Source organism: Molothrus ater, chromosome 7 (genome assembly GCF_012460135.2).
Source record: "Molothrus ater isolate BHLD 08-10-18 breed brown headed cowbird chromosome 7, BPBGC_Mater_1.1, whole genome shotgun sequence".
NCBI lineage: Eukaryota > Metazoa > Chordata > Aves > Passeriformes > Icteridae > Molothrus > Molothrus ater.
Window position 1 is genome coordinate 11,939,201 of NC_050484.2, and position 19,046 is coordinate 11,958,246.

Consider the following 19,046-nt stretch of genomic DNA (forward strand, 5'->3'; position numbering starts at 1 on the left):
TTTAGGGGATGTAGCATCAGAGAGAGGAGGATCTACTAATGGCTATTACTTTCTGTAGACTTGTTTTTCAAGAAATTGCAGTTCTGCAAGTATGTGAAACAACCCTGTCAAAAGCTAAAAAATATTGCAAATATTGCTGACCAAGCAGAAAACTCAGATTTCCTCCCCCAGTTGGAAAAGATAAGTTGAACATTTACTACATTAATAGTACACAGCTACTGATAATAGTGTGTAGGAAAAGTGTAACTGACCACTGCAGCTTATTTGTTTAGTAATGCTAGAATGGGTGAAGAACAAATGTAACAATCCTCACAGAAGCATTTGTTGTTAACTTTTTCCCCCCTAAGCTTGACAATGACATATTTTGAGATAGATGTGAAAGATGTATCTATTTGCAAATTTAGAAGTTGTAGGTTCCCTTGACACAGTCTAAGCAATGCTGGCTATTTTTAGAGCCATATTTTGAGACATGGGAGCTCTACAGCCATAGATCCTGCATGCCATCTTTGTGCTTAGAAGTAGCTGAGATAGAAGGAAATAATTTCACTGAAGTTTTACTTTTTTTCCCCACAAAATATGCACAAGTGAGAGGTGATCTCCTTGAACTTGTTTAGCTCACACACAAAAAAAAAAAACTTTTAAAGATTCTGAATAATTATGAGCAAAATCATTTCTTGTTAAAGTTAAGCAAACAAGTATATATGGTGTTTTTCTGTGCCTTGATAGTGTGCCAGAAATGTGTAATCAAATTTGCATGTCTGGGTTTGCATTACCTAAAGCTCCATGTATGTAATTTAGAAAATATTTTTTGGTTAGATAGTTGGTTTAAGAATTTAGAGAGCTATTTAAGAAATGTTTTCAGTTGTTCTTGCTGTTGATGGTAGTTTCTCATCATTGCTTGCAGGTTAGATACTGGTACTACTTGAACTTTTTCTCAGAACTCAACTCTATACAGAAGATACCCATCAAAAATTGTAGCTACTCCCTCATTTATGATTTTAAAAATGAAAAATTATTGAAGAAAAAGAATTTAAGTTATTACTTACACATTTGTCAAATGACAATGGTAACTTAAACCTTTTTATTGTACTTCCCCACTAGTGACTGTCGGATTCTTCACTGCAATAGATGGATTTTGTAGGGACTCCAGTTAATTGGCAGCTGAGGTTGTTTTGAGTGTTATGCCTAGGGCTCTAGAAGGGAAGAATAGATATGTGCTCAGTCTACTATTTTTCAAATATGGCCTGCACAATGTTAATTAATTTAATGACCTCTATATTTCTTTCCATTACTTATTCTCCTTTCAGAATGGGAATTCATACTGTCCCTATTTTCCTGCTCTTGAATTCTTTGAGAGGTGTGCCAAGGAAGCACAAATATTTGATGTCTGCTAAGAAATGTTTTTTCTTCTACTCATAAGAACCGAGCCATCTGTCAGCTATAGCAGAAACTTGCAATAAGAACTATAGGCAGTATTCTTTGGTGTGTTAACACTTGTTTTCATTTATGTGTACTGGAGGACACAGGGCTGAATCTCCAGGGCATTGGGATGTTACCAGTAGAGGACCATGCTGCCATTTGGAAATGGTGGCCTGCAAGCACTCTGTAGATGCTGGCATTGTGCCTGCTGTTAGCAGTGCTGAGGTACTCGTCTTTCCTGGCACCACAGCCCTGCCCAGGGCCTTCATTTGGCACAGAAGGTACAATAAATATCACAAGTTCAACTTGCAACTGAGGGGTGACTTCCAAAAAATTGATTGGACCAGAGCCTGGCGAATGTCTTGGTAATTATTTTTCAGACTAGGAGCCAAACCAGAGAATCTATCAGAATTTTCATTAAATCCACGTGATTTTGGCAACAGGAATACAGTGGGGAACTAATGCATTCTGATGGTGTTCTAATTTTTAATTGAATATTATAATGGCAGTTACAGTTTGCACTGGCACCTGAAAGGATCTTTTGGTTTTTCTTGCTTCCATAACATTGAATTTTATGCGAAACAATTGTCTGTTATTCACCCCTGGATGGCTGCATAAAAAAGATAAGCCAATGGTGCCCTTATTCCAGTCTTCTGTCTTTTCCTAGAGGTAAAACAACCCTGGATCTTAAAAAGTCTCCATAGTGCTTCTTAAAAAATTACTATTGCTGTTAGTTTTTTCTAAGATTTTGATTCAAGGATATACAACCTTCCCAGGTAGTTAGGCAGAATTGGTTTGCAGCAGATGTAATGAAATATTACAAAATACCCTGGATGCAGCATGGTGAGTCAAAGAGCTGGGCTACCAGAGAAATCTCCTGTAAATGTGGAATTCTGGCTCTGCTGAAATATGTGGCAAAACTGCCTCTGACTTTAATGAGGTCAACCCTTGGGTTGTAAAGGGACTCAAATAAATACCTTGCATAACTCTTTTCTCGTTCTGGTGGCATTTCCTGCAGGCATTTGGGTGCAGATATTGATAGCTTTATTTCTTTTCAGAACTGTGAAAATAGGTGAATTTATCCAAGTCTGTGTGGTCTTTGCAAGAGCAACTTCTGCAGCAGATGTCCTTGCTAGTCTTGGAGGCTTTGTAGGAAAGAGAGGCTCCTTAGAAAAGCAAGATAGACATGGCATTTTGTTCCATCTGGAATCTGAGTATCTTGCATCAAGGAAGTTTCAAGAGCTGCAGTTGCTATAGTGATGCTTGCAGTGATGTTTTTCAATACTTTTCTTTGAACACGTATAAAAAGTAAAGCTTAAGAAAATAAAAAATTGTCAGCCTCAGATTCATTTGGCTTTAAATGGTGTCTGGAGTGGAATCTTTTAAATCAATTTATGCATGTCAAGAAAACTGTATGAAATTAAAAGAATGTCTGCTCTCTTCACGCTACTGCCAAGTGTAAGTTTTGGGTTTTAATAGACAAAACTCTTGATTTTTTAAAGATACTGCTTGTGCCAGTGTAGGATTAATGTTAGTGTGTGCTTCAGCAGAAGGTGATGGGGGGTGTGTGTGTAGATCCCATAGGATTCAGTTGTTTGTGATGCTTTAAAAACAGACACCTCTGTGAGAAGCGTATGGCTGAGCTCAGGTTAAAACACAGCAGGACACTGCATGTGCCTCTCCTTCCACTGCCTCCCTGTTCCATTGCAAGTGCCTTGGTTGGGAAGCTGTTTGCTCTGCTGAGGAGCAGAGAGATCTCTGCAGTGTTTCTCAGCTTCCACCCTGACATGGTGTTTGCCTCTAACGCTGCCATTTGGCACTTGACCGGAACTTTAGTTCCATTTAAGTAAAGTGTAAATGGTTACATGTGTATGCTAAAAAAGGTATGGAAGTGAGAAATGGGGATTAGAGCTGATGATGGGAAAACTTCTGGCCAAATTGGCAGCACTGTGTTTGCCGGAGGTCCTCTGAGAGCTGCTGTGCAGGGATTAAGTAGGAGGCACTTTTAAGTAATCTTTCCTTTGGCTGTAAAATCTCTTGTGCCTCCTTTTCTTTCCATTGGAGTGGTTCTGGTGCCACTCACCTCTAGCCAGCATGCTTTCTTTGAACTCTGCAGAAATGAGTATCCATGAGATGTTTACTTTTCTGTCAAATTTGATTGGAAATTGCGAGTGAGCAATGTTTTATGATGGGCGGGAGAGGAGGACAGAGTCTGTAAAAAAGAGCTTCTCTTGTCTTGGCATCTGGTGTCTCTAGGTTATGGAGCGGACACAGGGTTAAGAAAGGGACTCCTTTTTGTGTGGGCAGGAACAAAGCAGTGGGGGAAATCTCCTCTGCTGTCATTGTTACTGCAGTGCTGTGCCCATCCACTGGTGGGTGCCTACCAACGTGAGCTCCTGTGGGTCAATTTGTGGGTTTGGCTGGCAGGCTCACCTGGGGTCACCAAGAGAATCTTGCACAGAGGTATGTGTGCCAATCAATTTACCAGGGCCCACAGGGGTCTCTGGAATGTCCTCACCTTCCCTCCCTCAGATTCTGGAGTTACATATGTTATCCCGTAAAATGAGAGAACAAATTGCTTCTCCTGAGTAGGGACCTTGATAAGAACTTTGTGGTAACAGGCAACATGATAGTAACCAGGATGGATTTTATCTTTCTTATTTTAACGTTTTTGATATTTATTTGGATGAAAGCCTGAGTTGGATCCTGTCTCAGTTTATTAATAATCAGAATAAAGACACAATGAAATGACTCAGGGCAAAAAATACTGAAGTGTGGAGGCCAGGTCACAGGCTGAAGGATGCCAAAGACAGTCACAATGGAGCCATGTGTCGTGTCAACTTAATGCATCTGTTAGTGTGGGGGTTTTGCTGCTGATACTTTTTAATGGTTTAAAAAAGAGGAACTAATTTCTTCATCGTGAAATTAGATTGTAGTAGGAATTAATATCCGCACAAACTTGGATAAAATTAGGTGAGAGTGATGGTGACTTGGCAGCGGTTCACAGGAACTGTGCCGTGTGTATAGAGTGACCTAGAAAAGGTGTAGTGGTGCCTAAGAGAGAAACTGGCAGCTGCTACCAATGCATCAGGGGAGGAGCCGGCATGGAAATGATAAGCAGATTGAAAAAAAAAATCAGTAGGGACTGAATGTGGTGGGACTTTGAAAGGTAAGGTATAACGAGGTTAAGCATCAAGGGGAGGGAGGAATAGCAAGAGAGAACCTTACTGCTTCAGGGGTGCAGCAGGGAGGTGGAAAGGTGCATAATAATGACTCCTGTGGTGGTGTAAAACCTACCTGGAATTGTAAATGTCATGGGGCAGATTCTGCACTCACTGTTTCATTAGCTTTTAAAGTCCAAATACTACTATTACAATGATAGTATTTTATGAGTAAGCTACTCAGTGTGTTCAGAGATTGCTGAAATTCATTGTACATATCTTGCCTGTGTTTTCAGTTACAAGTTAGTATTTTTCAAAGCTTGAGAATTGTCGTGTCCTGTTAACGTTTTTCTGTAGTGTTGAAAATACCCTGAAGCTTGACTTTCATGTACAGAAAAAAACAATTATTTTTGTTTAGAACTTTATTTACATTTGTCTTTTGCTTCCTTGTTTGGCTTTGTATTGAGCCAAGAGAGCTTCAGCTGAAAGGAATGGTGACTTTCTGCTTATTAGGTAGAGAAAGCTCAAGCATAAATGAATTAATCCCTCTTTTTTTTTGATCCATGGAGTGCTCCTTTTCTTCTGTAACTGGTGGTCACTGGTTTATTGTCAGATGGTAACAGTTGCACATTTCCTTTGTTGGATGTTCTTCACTTTCATTAGCTGTTACTCTACAAAGATGACCTGGGCTGGATTTTTGTGTTTGTGTTTTGTGTTCTGTTCTCCTCTTCACAGAGAAGCGACTTATTTATCTGCCAACATTTTCATTATTTTAATTTCAGTTTAGTATTGATACCTGTGTCATACATCCATATGGTCCAGAGTTCTCAGAGAGCACTTACAACATACTAATTAGAGGCAGGGGGAAAAGATTAATGAAGCTGAGCATGAGTTCCTGTTATATTTCCCCTGAGATCCAACTGATTCTGTCGTTGGGATCTTCTTCATTGTAATTTCTGTTAGTGTTTTCTGGTCCCTGAATAATACAGTGGCTGGGTAGGATTAAACCTCACATCAGTCAAATATTTCCTGTTTTCTCATCCTCATTGTCCTCAATGATGTGCAACTGTGATTTAGAAAAAAAGGTGTAATGGAAAATACAGCTTTTAAAAATAAAGAAGACAAAGGCAGTGTGGATGAACTTGTGTTTAGACCTTCTTAGACATCTTTACTTGGATGAAAGGGTAGGGAGGTCGATTTCAGGAGATTTTTTGTAAGAGTGAAAAAAGCTTGCAAACCTGAGAGATTTACCTTTCAGTATTATGGGATAGAGACAGCAAGCAAGATCTGGAGAATAACCATGTTGTAAACAAAGAAGCTGAGGATAAAACTATGATAAGCTGCTTTTCTTTAACTACTCTGCCTTGTTCAGGCAGAGCATTTAAAAACTGTGAGTGGCTGTTGTTTCATCTCATCTCCAACACAGGATTTCAAAGACCTTTAAATCCCCAGAAGGTGAGGGAGAAAAGACAAACTAGAGAAGAAGCAAGGAGGAAAGAATAATCTATTTAATCTAAAAGCTTTCTGGAAAGCTGTGCTTTGAATAACTGGTGCATATTTATACTTCTGTAGTTCCCCTAGGCAGTCTTATCCTCTTTTGACTGGCTGTGATATTCTGACTTTGGCTTCCTCTTCTGAAATATAGAAGCCATATCAATAGCTAGATACTGTGATCAAGATGATCCTGTTTTTCTCCCTGTACAGGAATCTTAGGATTTAATATTTAATTTCAAGTTACATAGACTAAAACCACTCTTAGTCAAAGTAAACCATATGCAGCAAAAAGAATGCCATGTCCATACTTCTGATAGAGATACACAGCTCTACTCTGAAAACATTCTTTTTTTTACCAACTACCTGAGGGATGAAGTAAGTTGGTTGCTAGTGTCAGCAGAAAACTAAAGACACTTCCTTTTTTTTTCTGTAAGCAATGCTGTAAACACATCAGTATCTTTTTAAATATGCTGAGTTCTGCTGCTTTCCTGTTTGGTAGTAGCTCAGTCTCCACTAAGAACAGTTTTTTCTCTTTTCATGATTTTATTCTAGCATGTATAAGGTAATAAGATCTCATGATAAGAATAATTTTGTCATTGGTTTAGTTTTTAGTGAGTGAGACTGGGGGAGAAGGCTGAAAAGTCAAACCTTCACTGCACGGGATCCTTAGCTCTGAATGGCAGTGTTTAGTAAGCCTCCGGTTCTTCATTTTGCCACGTTTTACTGTAAATGTAGTTTATAACAAGATTTTCAAAAACCTCGTGCAATTCCTATTACTTACGTTCCTTTTTATGTATCATAAATAAAATAATGAGTTTTTATCACATTATCCTTCTGTACCCTTCTCTCTGGCAACAATGGAGTATTCCAGAAAGCACTTTCCAAGTAAGCTAGCTGTCTACAGTCTATGATAATCAGCTGTAATGGCACATAGGCAGCTGGTTTGTTAATCCTTTGATTGCAGTATTAGTTTGTCTCAGAGATTCTGAAAACCTGTCTGATCCTGTAAATGTGTTTAGTGAATATTTTAGAATAAATTATATCTTGCCTTAAGACTCTAAAACACATATTCAGGTTATGAGTTTTGTATTTTCTGGGTTTTTCCCTTTTGTGATACCCATGTTTATGTTTAAAGGGGAAAAAAAAAGACATGTCTGTCATAAAACTGCTTAGCAAAGTACTGAACTTAAATTCATTTAACACTGGAAGGATTTGTATTTTAATCACCAGAAATTGTCCTTATCTGGCTTATCACCCTGTCAAGTAATTCAGGCTCGGATCAGGATCTCTTATTTACAGAGAGATTGCTTGTAAGTTTTCCTTTATACAAATCTGCTAAAAAGAATAGAAAACCTACTTTGTAGGTGCATATTGATTACTTAAAATTATCTGTGCAACCATGTATTTTTTATTAAAAAGCATGAATAATGCATGTGCAAACATGAGTATTTTTTTATGTTGCACTTTAATTTTCGTAAATTAGAGCCAGTTTTCTAGGAAATAAGTACATGAGTTAATAAACCTGAGCTGAATTTATTTCAAGCTGCTATTTAAATGTTTGTTGCAAGTTATATTGCTTTCTAATGTTTCTAGTTCAAATTAAAGAGAAAAAATTATTAGTTCATACAGTCATAGGATTGTTAATGTTGGAAAAGGCCTCTAATATTAACAAGTCTAACCATTAACCCAGCACCTCTGTGTTCACCACTAAACTATGTCCCCAGTCATAAGTGAAAATGTTCTCAGTAGAGGCTAGCAAAGTGTTTGATCACAGTTTTGTTTCAAAAGACACCAAATCAACTAAGTAATATTTTTTCAATGTCGCTGTAATAAGTGTATATAACACTTTGTGGTGTGAAAGACTAAACTCTTGGAAAAGAAGTGAAAAGAGAGGAAACCACCTCTTTACTGGTAAATTCTGCCATTGTAAAGCCTCTATGCTGTTGCGGTTTTTTGGTTGTCATAATGAGATTTGGCGTTGTTCTTTCCTTACTAGTCCCAAATGCCAAGATGCTGTTTGTGCTTATTTCCTTCCTTTTAAGTAGGTCTGAATCAGAAAAAGTTCAAACTCTGCTGGACTGAAATGCTGATCTTGTCTGTGTCTGTGGTAGAGAGCTGCAGCATGTGGAGCAGCCCCCACAGTCTGGCTCTGTACTCACACCCCAGCAGCTGGCTGGTGGATTAGGCTGTCTTGGCACCTGAAGAACCTGATGTTTTCTGCTCACACTTCTGTTGTGTCTTGAGAGGTGTTTTAACCTGTGCTACCTGAAGTGTATGTGCAGGGTGAGGAGTTCAGATGGTCTTTAGAGCATAGCTCTAGCCATCATCCTCAGGTGTGTAATGCAAAATGTTAAGCAAGTTGATCACAGTCCTTTCCTTGAGTGTCTATTTTGGGAGTGCCCTTTTCCATGTTTCCTGTCATTAGCATCAACAGAGATAATCAAAAACAATCTTCTTCTGTTTAATTTTTTTTTTTGTTTCCTTGTCCCCAGAAGTTGTTTCCTTGGTGTGACGTACTGAACTTCAGTACATGAAAGCCAGTCCTTGAAACAAGTGTGTTCAGTAACCTGGGCTTGTCTGCATGTACCAACCATGCCCTTTTTAACTGCTTAAGTTTAGAAATCAGAACTTAATGAAGAGCTTGTCTCAACTAGACACTGATTTTTTTTCTTATTATACTAAGTCTGCTAAAGTTTGCCTATATCACCTTCTTAGCCAATGAAGTTGGTTTTGGTACAACAAGGATTTAAATGGAAAAATAAGAAATGCATAAAGAAAATGTATGAGTTGATTTGAAATAGTGCAGTGCTGTGCCCATAAATTTCTAACAATTTAAGCACCGTAACATCAAGAAATACATGAACAGGTGACCTCTGTTCAATGGGCTGATAACCTTGAAGTCTAACAGAAACAAAAGTCAATATTTTCTGGTTTTGACCAGTTCAACAAACACCATAAATACCTTTAGCTGACAATTCTTTCCATTCCTGCTCTCAGTTAAGGAACACAAAGTGTTTGAAGTAAGTCCCAAGTTCCTGTAGCAGCCCACAATCTCTCCCAGGTCCTCGATAGCCTGTCCTCTGCGTGAGCTGCCTTTCACCTTGTGCTGGCTGCCTTAGGGTGCCTCAGGAGCTTTCATGTTGAGCATGCTCTTGACTCAAGATAACAATGGTTTGTGGGGTATTCTGTGGCATACTAATAAATGCCTTGAAGAAAAAGACTTGAGATGTTTTTGAACTTAAACATGTATTCTGTGAGGAATTCTGGAAAGGTGAGAAGCTTCAAACCCTCGTGAAGCATGTGTGGGTAGAAGCTAGTTTCTGCCTTTTGCTGCTCTTGTCATTTTCTTCAGGGTTGAAGATTTCAACGCCAAATAGATTATGCTTCTGTCTGGGGGCAAAATATGATTGTGATTCTGGAGCTTAATTTCCTTGTAGCTTCAGGTCCAAGAACGTTTGCCAGTTTTTGAATGTTTCAGCATATTCACAGTAGCGTATTCACAGCGTCCTGAAAATGTTTATAGGAAAAATTTTTGTAATACGCTGTAAGACCCAGGCTGTATGGGTTCTATCTTTTCTCAGATTTAAGGTACTGAAAAGCTCTCCAGAAAGTGTTTCAGTAATATCTGCAGTAGAAATGGCATCCCTGCTAGGTAGAAAAGTGAGTGCATTACATGTGTTGGGGGACTACCAAGTAGCAGATCTTTTTAGAGGGAATGTAAAGCAGACTCTGAAATAAGCAATTTTGCTGTGGGAAGTCTGAGTTTGGGGGATAAATATCACATCATTAGTTTGCTTTACTGTTGCTTTTGCTGCAGAGTTTCCTCTGTTATTCCATGCAAATACTTTACTTTGACAGCCCAGATAAACAAAAGCCAGACGCTCATACCCAGAAAAAAATCCTGAACTCCAGTCTAGGGCAAAGATAAAGAATTCAGGCTTTTTCAGTTCCATAAATAGACACTGGCCACTGGAAAAGATTGTGTGACTAAGGCTGTGGTGATTTCTATTCTGACATAATTGCTAAACAGTAACATGAACTTACTTATTTTTTCTTTGAATGGAGATAGAGTCATTTAGGAAGTGAAAAATATATAAAAAATAATTGGAAAAGTGCAGGACTTGTTTAAATCCTCTAACTTAGTCACTCTTTCAGATTAAATGTAGACTGGGATTTTTCAGGGAGACCTTGAGAAGTTGGATGTCTAAAATCCTGTTGAGTCAGTGAAGGCCAGCTACTCCCTTTCCTGTGCTTTTCCAGAAATCTGGGTTTAAATGAACATTAGTGCATGTTGGACTAATTCTTGAATAAAGTGGAAGGTATACTTAAAGCTGGCTTGCAAAATACTTCTTGTTGAATTTTTTTTTTTTTGCTCTACGTTGTGAGTCTTAAGTAGATTCTCTCTGAGGTGATTCAGCGATGTGTAAAGACTTGAATTCCTGTTTGCTCATGGAGTAAAATAAGCAAAAATCATTTCATCTAGAGACAAGACAGTGCAAACAAGTCAGTGGATTTGCAGCCACAAGGATGCTTTTTGCCATGTGAATCCTCACAGAAAATCATAATCTTCAACTTTATTAATTTCATGAAAACTCTAAGATTTTTTTAAACAAGCATTTGGAGTTGAGGGTAATTTTTTATACTTTGTCCTCCACTAATGTGTTTAGATTAGTAGATTAGATTCTCCTTAAGTGAGTGTTAAACATATTCTATGATTTGACACTTTTATGGTATTTAATGGTTTAATAATGTTTTATGCTAATTTGCTTCTACTTTGGAGTATTTGAGCTTAACAGCTTTTTCAGAAGACTTTTTGAATCTTCTTGGACCCTTGTGTTTCCATATAGAACACACAGACTGGATTTTGCTTTGATACGAAATGAAGTTTTTGGAAATGACTCTAAATTGAAGTCTAATGACAAAGATGAGTATTTTAAAGCTTAATGAAGTGAATCCTAAAATGCCATGACATTTTACTGTATTTACAACACCAAGAAACCTGCTGCAGTCTCTTTCTCGAAAGTCTTCAACTATTTCTGAAGTGCCAAGTTGTGTGATAAAATGTCATCAGTCCTGTGTAATTACTGAAGTAAGATACTGGTACAGTTTTTTTTTAACATACCAGAGGGGTTTTTTCAGACTTAGCAAGTGATATATTTGGGAATTTCACATTGGTCAGATTGATAACCTTTTCCCACTACCTTTTTGTTACGTGCCTTTTGTTTTAATTCTGTCTTGTTAAAAATCAGGGGGACTTTAGCAGAGGGGGGAAAAGGTGGAAGGAGGAAACCTGCTGGACTAGACAGACTTACACACTTAGGACATTTGTTTCTATTGTATACTGGCTGAATGCAGCTATGCAACAATGTTAAGGAAAATGCTGAGTCACTGTGAGAGGTAGATTCTTTTTCTTGTTTAGTTGTATACATTGTGGAGGAGATATTGTAAGGTGGAGGAAGCTCTGATTAGTGATTCATGTAGTCAAAGATCAACTCGTTATGGCTGTAGTGGAGACTTTAGGACGCTTGGGTTTAATTCTGCAGTTTGTCCTTCTCTGACCCTGGCTGAGTCAATATCCTCATTACAGATTCAGCTCGAATCTCTTCCCATATCAGCTGAAAAATTCTTATCCTCTTGATGTAAAGCAGTATTAACTGTTCAAATTCACTTGACATTCTTGAATTTTGACCCAAAACAGAGGTGTTGCTGTCTTTCTTGCCACCATGTCTTGTTCTCTTACTAGATAGATAAAACTTTGCGTCTGTGGCAATGTCTGGTTCTCATGAAGTCTGCACAGCAAGGTGGTCTGGTGGTCCTCAGAAACATTTAGAAAGTTGTAGAAATAAGGCAGTGACATGGTTTATTGGCAGTAAACTCAGGTATTTTTTCATAAAATCTGGCAGCGTTTGGGAACGACATAATTTGTCAGCTGCTAGCAATAAATCTCTGCCATCCTGGTTCTTTGCTGCCTGGCTTCTGTTGCATAAGCTGGGTTCTTCTAAGGCAACACTGCTTTTGAGAGTGAATTTGGGTAAAAGGAGAACAAGGCCTTCAGTACAGAATTTGGGTTGACAATTTACTTTTTGGCCTCTCCATAATGGCTATTTACATTAATTCCAATTAGTGGGATTGCTGGTGTGGTGGTCAGAGATGTACAACACTAGTGTAAGGCTGCAAGGGGGGCACGTGTTGGTAGCCAGGAGCCAGTGAGGTTGTGCCAGGAGGGGCAGCTGGTCCCAGAGGAAGCCATGGACTGTGTACCAAAGTGGTCTGAGACAGCAGTGCCTGAGTGGAAAGCAAAATGTGAACCTTTTGCACACCATGACTCAATACAGTTGCCACGTGATCCAGCTCTGTTGCACTTATTTAGTGCCAGCAGACCAGTGGTTCTGCAGAATGAAGCTGAAACACCAAGATACCCAAGGACTATTAAAGAAAACTTGACAGGAAAAGGCTCCATTGGTGTCTCCATTGCTGCTTGTAGCCCTGATCAGCCCTGTTAGAAAGTGATCAAGGAAAGAAAACAGGCTTCAAATTTCTTTGCTTGCTTGAAGGCTAGATTAAGAAGGAAAGACCATGTATATCCATATACAGAAAAAAGACACTTGAATTTTCTAGTCTGTTTCAAGGGCAAAGGACCTTGTAGTAAACATGAGTTATTTTGTCATCTGCATGTGCAGTCAATCACTTTGAAATGGGTATCAGTACAAGCATTCATTTTAGTTTTGGCACTAGTTCTCAGTCAAAGCCTGGCTCTGTGTAATTGCCAGCATTTGAAACTGTGATGTTAGTCAGCAAAAGCAGACAAAACCAAAATAATTTTCATCAACGAAGGCTAAGGACATGGAGTGTACTGTGAACAGATTATTTAAGATTTTAGCACCAAGTATAAACTGTAAAGGGTTTCTTGTCAAAATATATGTTACAGTATATCTTGAGGTACATATTATGTCCTGTAAAATAGTTAAGGATTATGATGGTTTTTATTTCCCCTCCTTTTCTTAGGAGGAGAGGAAAATATGTACATTTACCACAGAGTTAAATTTCTGAAGCATTTTTCTTTACTTTCCTTCCTCCTTCCTAGAAGTTCTGCTGTATTCTCTTGTGCAAATTTCCATTATTTCATCTTCATGTCTTTAAAATATTAGTCCAGTGGTTGTGTAAAGCAATAGGATGTGCAGCCTGCCTGACCAAACATTCCCAGGCTTTGTATTGCACTGAGCTGCTCCTGACCTCCTGCTCACAAAGTCTCCAGGCCATTTCAGGTTGGTTTAGACCTTCATGTCCTCATGCCTAATCCTTAGGCAGACAATTTATTTGTTTTTCTAACCAGTCAGTACAGAGCTCTGCTGTTCAGTTGGTCAAACATGCTACAAAACAGAATACTGGAAGTATAAATATGTGGAAGGTTACCAGTAGTTTAGCTTTCTTTCCTCCCACTCTAGTTGGTATTGAGGGTGGTCTGTCTGGAGAAGCACAACTTCCTTCAAAAGACATCTGCTTATGATATATTTTAATATAAGTGGATACACATTTAGAAATATTTGTAATTAAAGCCTCTGAGGAGAAAAAGATAAAAAAAGCAACAGAGTATTTACTAAGTGATGATTTCTTCAAGACTCTATTTCTTTGTACATCACACGAGAATTCAGCTATCAGAATTTGAAAAGATATACTCAGAGGAGCTTCCTGGTGAATACCTTCCTTAGAATAGCATGTCTTCATGATGCAAACTATCTCATAACCCTGTCTCGAGGGCAATGATGTTTCCCCCTATTGTGTAAATAAAAGAGTTCCACAGAAAGCTGACAGAGCCAAAATAAAACAGGTTTTGTGTCTAAGGCTGTTCTGATGAAAATCTCACTAATTGAAAGGACAAGTTACAGAAAAAACATTGATCTTTGAAAACAAATCTGTTGCAGCCTACTGAGATTTCCAGTTGAATGTGTGGTGGCCTGTATTTAAAGAAATTCCATTACAGGCAAACATGCTCAGAAACCTTTTTCTTTTTTTGCCTTTTTTTTAAAGTCACCACCTTTATGGACTTAAAGGCAGTTGGTGTAATTACCAACAAGGTACCCCTGTGTGTGGTCTGTGATGCCAGCAGGTCTGTTCTTGTAGATTGCATGCAGGTTTGTCTTCAGACTGTTCTCACATTCTTTTATTTGTCACTGTTGAGTCACAAAATGTTTTGCCTGGCATTAATCATGAAGTGGCAAGTGTGTTATTTATCTTTAATCCCAATGATTAGACTATGGAGTAGCATTCAAGTAACATTTGAGTCCTTTTTTTGTTCCTTTCCCCCTCGCTTCACACTTGATGTGAATTCTGTGTACTGCATTGGATAGATGCAGGGTCAGGAAGCATCAGTGAAGTACTAATGGAAGCGACTTCCGATGCTATTAATGAAAATATGACTCATGTTCTAAGGATTTGCAGTTGGATTGCTGTAACTTTTGGTATTTCTCTTTCATTGTTTTCAGTAGTTGTTTTCCTAGAACACGCAGTGATCATGAAAGAATTACTATATTAAAAACAACAGCAACGTACTCGTTTGTTTGAACTCCTCCTGCTATGGATGAATGGTGTGTTAGTCGCATACTGCATTTCTACACAGTAGATGCACTTGGAATTTTCTTCTGATCTTTGCTGTTCAGAAATATGTTTAGTGGGGAAAAAAGGCAAATACTCAGGTAGTAAACATCTCAGGGTGTTTTTGTAGTGAACAGACAGAATTCACTTATCAGTGTGAATCAGTTCTCTGTTTCTGAGCAGCTGGAAATAACATTGTAATTGTAGGGAGAAAATACTGAAAAAAAATCTGTATAGCGTTTTTTCTGTGATAACGTTCAGATTTCTTTTTGTTGACAGTAGAAGTGATTAAGATGGTAAATCACATAAAACCCTGAGCTGTATGCCAGAAGGAATTTCCTGAAGCCCTGGTCCTCTTTTTCTGGGCTGTATAGTGGTATGGGGGTGAGCTCTATGCCCCCAGGCCACTGAGACAGTAAGTGTGAGCCACTTGGGAAACAATGGGAAATTCCCAGTTCCTTTGTGATTCCAGGAAAGTAATTTATTGTAGTCTGTTTACCCATTCTTGGAAAATGACAATAAGTTTTCACAGTCTGATTCAAGTAAAGTCTGTTACAAGTGTGTGTGATGATCAGACTCACCAGTAGTGGCAGCCAAGCAGGAAAGCTGAGAACATTTGCTGTTTCTTAGATGACTGCTGGGAGCACCCATATTCAATCCGAATGCCACTTATGTTTGTTTCTGAATCTGTATATAAAAGTGTATTTTTGTATACATAGAGGTGTAAAATGGGCTGGAGAGCAGCAAAACTCATTTTGAGGTTTGGGTTTTTTTCTGGTTTATGATAGGGAGTTGAAGAGCTTGCCATGCTCTTGTTGGCTTTTTCCTTGGTAGAACTTGTGCAAATGGTGCTTCCCTTCTTGGCTTTGTTAGAAATCTCTGCAGGATGAGAGAACAGAAGCTTGAGTTCATTTTATTATTTCTGTTTAAGTATTCTGACATAGTTTGTCTGGTATGCCAATACAACAGGAATGGAAAATTGACATTTCATTATAAATCCTTCATAATTTCTTGTCTGTTTTCCTTTTTGTCCTCTTCAGTGTCATCCTATCTGTTGCTTCTACAGTTTCTCCAGTAGCCAATTTTTCAGTGGTGTATGACATGTAGGCATTCAGTTGCCATTTATTTATTTCAAAATCTCTCATGAAATTTCATTAAAGGGTCAATTAGAAAAGATCTGAATGTGTAATAAGTTCAATGTGATGAATGGAGTTTACTATGAAATTATCGTATAAAGGTAAATTCGGGGTTTTAAAGGATGGCTTCAGCCATGCAGCACATGTCCTGTGAAACCTATGCTGCCACTTTGGTGCTAGATCTTGGTTGTGTTTGTGTGCTGGGACATTTCATGTCTGGGCAGATACACTGCATAGCTTGATCTGTAAATGAATGGCTTCTGCATTTTGCTGATTTGAGGATACCCTGCTGGTGCATCTTGGGTCTGTGAGATCTGTAAGGAAAAGGGCACTGTACAGTGAACTGCTCATGGCTCCCTAATATCTGGTGAGCACACGTCTGCATGTTTCTGACAGGTAGCAAATGAACTGGATGTATCAAAAGTGGTTCAGCAGCCTCAGTCTTCATAAGCTAAGTTATTTATTTTAATTGCTCTTGTTGTTTAATGAGGATCTTAACATTAAGGTATTTCCTCGGGTCTGTTTGGATCTATTTGAACTGAGGACAAGCAAGAGAATCCAGTAGTTCTAGTCTTACCCTACCATCTTGCCTGCCTTGGAGACAAAAAAGAGCAAGTAGCCCAGCTGAGAAATAATTTTTGTGTCTTGTTTGCTGCACATTGGAGACATGCAAGAATTGCAGAATGGTTGAGGCTGAGAGGAACCTCTGAAGGTCACCTGCTCCAACTCCTTGCCGAGGTAGGCTCACCTAGAGCCAGCTGCCTGGGATCGTATCTAGACAGTTTTCAACTATCTCCAAGCATGGAGAAGCAGCTTTGGAATTCTTTCCAGCTAAGCTGCTCCAGAGTGTGTTAGTGGCTGCCCTCAAGCACTGCAGGTGCACAGCTCCCAAGGGACAGGGAGATGAGGTTCAGCTCTGAATGCGCCCTGCATACCTACTGGCTTCCTTGATGACTGAAAACTGACAAACATCATCCATGTGAACATGTGGAAATCCAAATGAGCAATGGTATTTCACCTTGAAGAGTAAGATTTCTGTTGAAATAGGTCAGCTTTTATAAAGAGGCACTCCAGAACTTCTGTGGGGTTTTTGTAGTAGTACTTTGTAGTACTTCTTTTGGGCAAGGCTTAAAGTATACAAGCATACTCACCTAGGCTGCTTTCAAGACCTGACCTAGAAGTATTCCAGTACTAAAAGTTTTAAATCTGACTAGTTTCCACTGCCTGGAAGAAAGAAATGCCAGAACAGGAATGTACTGAAATCACGAGCAGTAACTGAAGCAGCTCATCTATTCTGTTGTTCTGCAAGATGGTTTCTGTACGTCTTAATGCCCTACCCAATTTTCTTCGGCATTACAACTTCAACAATGAACGTACAGAGGCCACGGAGAAAAACAAAGTAGCTTTTGTTCCATGTCCCCTGTTCTCCAGATGTTCCATGCCATCAGGGAAGGGGCAGGGGTCAGCAGAGTATTGCAGTGGGTACTGCTCCCACAGGGGCCGTGCTTCTCCGAGTTATAATCGAAGCAGGAATGTGCAGTGATCAGCATGAAAACTCTACTTCTTGGATGAGTAACCTTTATTTTTTTGTTGGAAAAGTTTCCCACTGAGATCATCTGACATTAAATTGTGTCAACTTCACTTGTATTTTTATTACTTTGCAAGAAAATTGATAGACAATCAGGTAGCTAGCTCTGTGTTGTGTTTTCTCATGCTTGCCCCATCCTCCCCTCTGCAGGTATTCTTATAGGGAAATACAGTCTTTTTAAATCAGAAAAGCCTTTGGTAGTTACTTTTATTTTCTGTAGTACTTTTATGGTTGGACAGCATCTAGCATGACTCTTAAAAACTTCTCTTTTTTGGGGTGTCTTCTCATATTCTTACCTCTCAATCTTGATCCTAGAAGTTTTATAGAAGGATTAAGCGACCTGAAAAGGGAGCAATTAAAGCTGTCTCAGTTGGTGGTGCACAGACATGATACATATCATTATTTTTTGTCTGAGTCCAAGGCAAACTCAAAAGGTTTTGGTTTGTTTTGGTCTTTTTTCTTCTTATATTAGTTCATGGGTTCAAAGATTTTTTTTTAACATATTGAGGTATTATTAAAGTGGACTTTCCTGGAATTACTTTTCTTTTTAAATAAGGAAACCAGATTTGTGTGGCTGTTTCATAAATTCTGTTCCTTTAAATCAATTTTTCACAAAGGCAACTAATGAAAGGGCTTATCTTGAAGCAATTTGAGCATTTTGTAAACAACCAGATCTTGGATGGCCTTAGCCCCACTCAGCTATCATATGCAAGAGGTTTTAAAACCTTCCTACTGTCCCTCAGAGCAGACGTGTCCTATTTCACAAGGCTGTACACTTTTGTCCCGTTGTGTCTTGAAAACTATAATTCTGTGATAGTTTTTCTCCTTTGACTTTTCAAAAAGTGAGTCAGATGCAATTCCCTTACGGCAGTGGGGTGCTGTCCTTTCATACACTGTCTCTTGGCCAGTGCCGTGTCACGGAGCAGAGAATGCAGGACAGATGCTTCACGCCTGGCATACTCAGCTGTTCTGAGAATGAAACTGCAGCGTGCAACTGGCAAGTTCTGCTGGAGGCAGCATGTGCTGGCTGTTCATGTGTGACCTTTTTGTACTCAGTAACTTGACTAACTCTGCTCAGAGAGATTTTTTTAAAAAATCAGATGTGAAATTTAGGCAACTGACTTTCTGACCAGAGTTCAGAGAGGTGGGTGAGCAGCATGGACTGCCCGCCAGGTTCTTGGAGTGTGCGGAGCTGCAAGGGATTGAATTACGCTGGGTTAAGAAGTTTCTCTCTCCTTAGCTGAGAGTTTTGCCCCCACTGAGCTGACATGCAGCTCAACTGATCACACATGCTCTGCCAGACCAGTAGAAAAATCAGCTAAGTTGTGCTATTTTAATTACTGCTGCCACACCATAAACTGGGAAACACTGACAGAATGCTGGCCTGAATAGTGCAGCAATCCATAGTTGTCTCAGCATAAAAGAATTACAAATTTTGACTCCTAATGAGTAGTAATAGCCTTAAAAGTGAGACACATGTACCCAAGTCTCTTGGTTTTTTTTAGCCAATCACCCCAGCTGGTGACACAGTGAAGCAGTGTTCTTGCAGTAAGTCTGCCTTGCTGAAACATGGCTTCTTTGGGGCCAGTGCTGAAGAATGATCAAAGAAATAAACCATCTGTGAGAAGATATTTTATACAGGACCTTTAATAATTT

At 39.0% G+C, this 19,046-nt stretch overlaps 1 protein-coding gene across 1 annotated transcript in view; it reads left to right on the plus strand.

Moving 5' to 3' along the window:
- BMPR2 (bone morphogenetic protein receptor type 2) overlaps positions 1–19,046 on the plus strand; it is a 105,724-nt gene that overhangs the window by 32,888 nt on the left and 53,790 nt on the right. The gene's annotated exons all lie outside the window — the stretch shown is intronic.